The sequence below is a fragment of the Prosopis cineraria genome, unplaced genomic scaffold (genome assembly GCF_029017545.1).
Source record: "Prosopis cineraria cultivar Desert tree isolate PC_DT_omini unplaced genomic scaffold, ASM2901754v1 PC1230, whole genome shotgun sequence".
Lineage (NCBI taxonomy): Eukaryota > Viridiplantae > Streptophyta > Magnoliopsida > Fabales > Fabaceae > Prosopis > Prosopis cineraria.
In genome coordinates this window covers 23872-28291 of record NW_026556555.1, presented here as the reverse complement: position 1 = coordinate 28291, position 4420 = coordinate 23872, and the positions used below count along the sequence as shown (strand labels likewise).

The 4420-nt window shown below is 34.0% G+C and overlaps 1 pseudogene; it reads right to left on the bottom strand.

Moving 5' to 3' along the window:
* Window positions 1-1013: 1013 nt before the first annotated feature.
* On the bottom strand, window positions 1014-3585 carry LOC129299618 (cell division cycle 20.1, cofactor of APC complex-like; annotated as a pseudogene).
* Between the last annotated feature and the right edge of the window lie 835 nt (window positions 3586-4420).

Here is a 4420-nt window from a genome sequence, read left to right as displayed (position 1 = left end):
ACCGCGATATTTAAAGTTTATCCAATTAAAATGCTTCAAATTATCATTTTAATCATAGATTAATTTATGTTACTTTATTTTAAATTAAGATAATTTACTTACTTCAAGAATTATATTTAAAAAATAAAATAATATAAATTGAGTAATGGTAGCTAAAATTAAGATGAGATGACTTAAGATATTATAATTAGACAAACTATAAATAATGCTGACTCTCTTGGAGTATGCTAGAATTTCATCATTTGCCAAGCCAAGAAACTTATCATATTTTTCTTAGAAACAGTTAAGGAATCTTTTCTTATTTTGAAAATAACATGTTTTGCCCATGCAGAGCTATTGTTTCAGACACATTAAAATTTCAACCAATATATATTCAATCATATATTTAAAGGTTAAACAGATTGCAATTTTATGTATGATTTGAATCCTCTAAATTATTTTTTTATATATTCTATTAAGTTAAGCTATTACAAAGTTTGTAGTAATATCATTAACAGATAAAGATACAGAACTACAAATTTTTTTTTTGGCCGGGGGGGGGGGGAGATAAACAGGGTATCCTATAATTATATAGTTATTGTTTCAAGCTAGAAAGTAATGATTTGGCAAAAAAAAAAAAAAAATTAGAAAGCAAAAAGACTCACGTCTGCAAAGATGACTTTCCATAGGACCCTCTTATTTATTCACCTCCGAGCTATTTATGCAAGAGGAACAAAAATAATATACATACACTCCAGTGACCACGACGACGACTTAGCTCACTATAAGAAACACTCACCAATTTACGGTAAGCTAGCAGAGTTTAAGGTGATCGCTACTGAATGATCCTTGCTGTGAGTGTGAAACCTTCCAAAATTTTCTTGAATAACGAGATTTACAAGACACGCGGAAGTTTCAAACATGACACACAACAAACTGTTGTTTATTAATCCACGTTCGATGTTACGCAAGAATGTACATGAATTTAACCAACCTTATTACATGAAAACACACAAACAGTTGTAAATGTCAACTTAGACTGTACTGGTCATTAACATAAAAGAATATTAATGGAGAAACGTAATTTACATCAAAATTCATAACAGCCGTACGAATTATATCTTCAAACTATGAAGCATTCACACGCACTGAAAGAAGCAGATCATGTTGTATTTGCAGTGTAGTTGTTCCATATTGTATCTTGTGGTGTCTGTATACGCGCTCCTTCCTTGGATGGTGAGCGATTTGGTGTATAATTGAGAAACTCAACGAATTCGGTTGCCATTCGAGAATGGCTCAGATCTTGCTTTAGGAGCAGGTTTAGTTGCTTCTGGAACTGCGAACACGTACCAGAAACTCAATCTTCATCTGCTGCTGCTGATGCCACTGTACAACCATCTGGGCTCTGCAGCAATTCAAATGAATAAAATAATCAGAGAAAAAAAATTAGAATAATGGTGCAAGAATTAAATGTAAGGATAAAGTTTTGTGCTTCAAGAAACCATTATTTATAAACCCACCTGAGCTAATGAAGAACCCTTTGAACTTGAAGTATGATCATTAAGCTCAGCCAATTTAACCATTGATGGGTATTTCCAAAGTGTTAGCTCGTTCTGGGCAAATCCATGAGAGCTAAGTAACTCCTTCTCATTCTTGTTCCACAACAAGGCACAAACCTGAGACCCAGTGTCAACTGAGTTCAGCAAAGTAACCTGTGTGGGTGTTCCAGAATTTAATGCATCGATCTCCACTACCTCCCCCTGTGGCAAGCAAATTTCCTTGGAAAGACACCAGGCAAAGAGCTTACAGCAGATGTGTGTTCTTCAAGTCTGTGAAGCCATTGTGTTGCTGAGTTAGAAGATGCCACAGCTCTGTCCCATATGAAAAGCAGATTGTCATTCCCTCCACTGGCTAATTGTTGACCTGAGGCTGACCATTTCAGCCCACAAACCTCTTGTTCATGCCCTCTGTAGGTTTCAACAATGTGTGATCTAATTCTTACATCGTTGTTCACAATTCTACCATCCATTCCTCCTGTTGTAGCATGTGTTCCATGCATGCAGAGACCCAACTCGCTGCCTATGACCACCCCTCAAAGTTCTCAACTGCAGAAACAAACAAGTGAGATTTAGGCTAAGGAGCACAGATATAACACACGGGTTTGTTATCCAAACAAGTGTGATTCTCATAAGACAAAAACCTGTCGATTTGAAGTGGTGTCCCAAAGTTGCACTTCAGAGTTGTTCAAGCCGACAGCAATATGCCTTCCATCTGGAGCCCAGCTGATGCTAGTGATAGGCCCGTTTTCTTCGTCAACAGTGACAAGTTCTGAAGTAGATCCGTTGCTAGCGTCCCATAAGTACACAGTGTTTCCTAGTGCTATTGCCAGAACATTGCTGCTTCCCCAGTCAAGTAAATTGAGGTAGTAATCATCCACAAGATCTGGAGCATCCAATGTCCTCTCGGAACTCTGCTTAACCAACAACAAACATATCAGAACAAAAAATGTGGAACATGGTTAAGATACTCAGACCCCATTAAATCCGCAAAAGTTAGCTGATTGGCCTGATCGAATTGTACTAAAACACAGTTGATAAGAAGTAAGATGATAAAGGAAAAAACCCAGGCCCATTAAAAACCAAAATCCAGATTAGTGATTAATTACTACAGTAATGAACAATACCCTTTCTTAGGCCCAAAGAAGAACTAACCCCTTGTGAACTGTGAAAATTGCTAGAGTTTCAAAACGAATTATAGTTTTCTCAGGGAGTTTATTCAAGACACCGAGTTTAATTGAAATCTACTGTAGATTGATCAGATCTTAGGAATGCACTGAGGAATAAACCGTCGGGGCTTAGCGGATTCATTGTGTAGAGTTGGAGAGGACTCGCAGGGGAATAATTCAACTGGTTCAGGTGGCATGTTCTTGAAAGCTAAGATTCGCGTCCGGTTCATGTTCATTGCTTCTGCAAGCTGCTTCTGTTAGGATGACGGTGAGTTCACGTTGGGATTTTCCTTACCTTTTGCCCCTTCTGTATGCATGTAGTGTGCATAACCAAAGTCCATGGCTGAACGATTTGGTATGAATCTATCCAACTGATGATATTTACATCGACAAGAAAGCACAATAAAAACCATTAGACTATATTTTAACGAAAATAAATAATCGAACCTCAATTTCTCAAAACAAAACCCTTGATTTAGCGAGGGAAAGAAGCACCAGATTAATCGCTTAAAATTCGGCATCGCAGAAAACGCAAATTGAAAGAAAGAAGGTTTCTTACATTTTCTCGGAATTCTTTCTCCGAATAAACTTTTCATGAAGAGGGCGCCGAGGTTGTGTTTTCAAATTTTCGGAGGAACTCAAAGATCCTGCACCCATTATCCAAAACACGAAACGAAACGCAATAAAAACAAAGCAGAAGATAGAACAGAAAAAAAAAATTGGCAAAAGAAAAAAAAGAGATGAAAAAACTGATCACGAATCTGAAAGAAGTCCCTGCAAAAACGATGGTTAGAGGAGAAATAATATAAGAGAACGAGAAAAATTGCGAGAGCTGATCGGCGCTGAGCGCTGCAGTGAAAGAGGGCTGAGTGAAGAATGGATGCAAGAGATGAGACAGATTCAGTGGGATTAAATAGGTTTCTGAGGGGAAAAAGGCATGTTTGATTCGGAGAGAGGGTAGGAATGCGGGAGACGCAATAACGGCTATGATTGTTAAGTAATGTAATGTTATTTTTTTTTTTAATAAAAAGAATGTTATTTTTTTTTTAATTAAATAGGAAAATGATAAATAAATTCAAGAAAATTAATTAATTTAAATTAAATTTTAAAGTGTCAAATTTTATGAATTTGTAAATCAGTTTTTAATTTTATAATAAATTTATAATTTATTTTTTTAAAAATTTTAATATAATTGAATAATAAATAAATTTATTTTTTTATTAAAATTTTAAAACACGAATTACAAGTTCATTTCAAAAAATTTATAAAATTAAGAGTTAAATATATAAATTTATGGAGTTTGACATTTTGAGATTGAATTTGAATTAATTAATCTCTTAAAAACTATTTGTTATTCTCCTAATTAAATACTTGTTTGTAGTACTATTCAATTTCACACTTAAGTAAAAAATTATTTTAACCTGAGTTAATAAAAAAATAATATAAAAGGATCTCAAAAATTACATAAAGGTCTAAAAAATTATAATAAATAATTTAAAAATTATAGAAATGATTCAAAAAATTAAAGAAAATGATAAAAAATGTTATTGATTTTTTTTTTAATCATGGGTAGATAACACACGTCACTTTTTTACGGACCATGTAATAATGGAAACTAGCCGATAACTTTATTTATACTTACTTGTAATTAATACAAACTTACTCTTTTAAATGAAAAATAAAACTAATGTTACGAACTGAATTTTTTATATATTG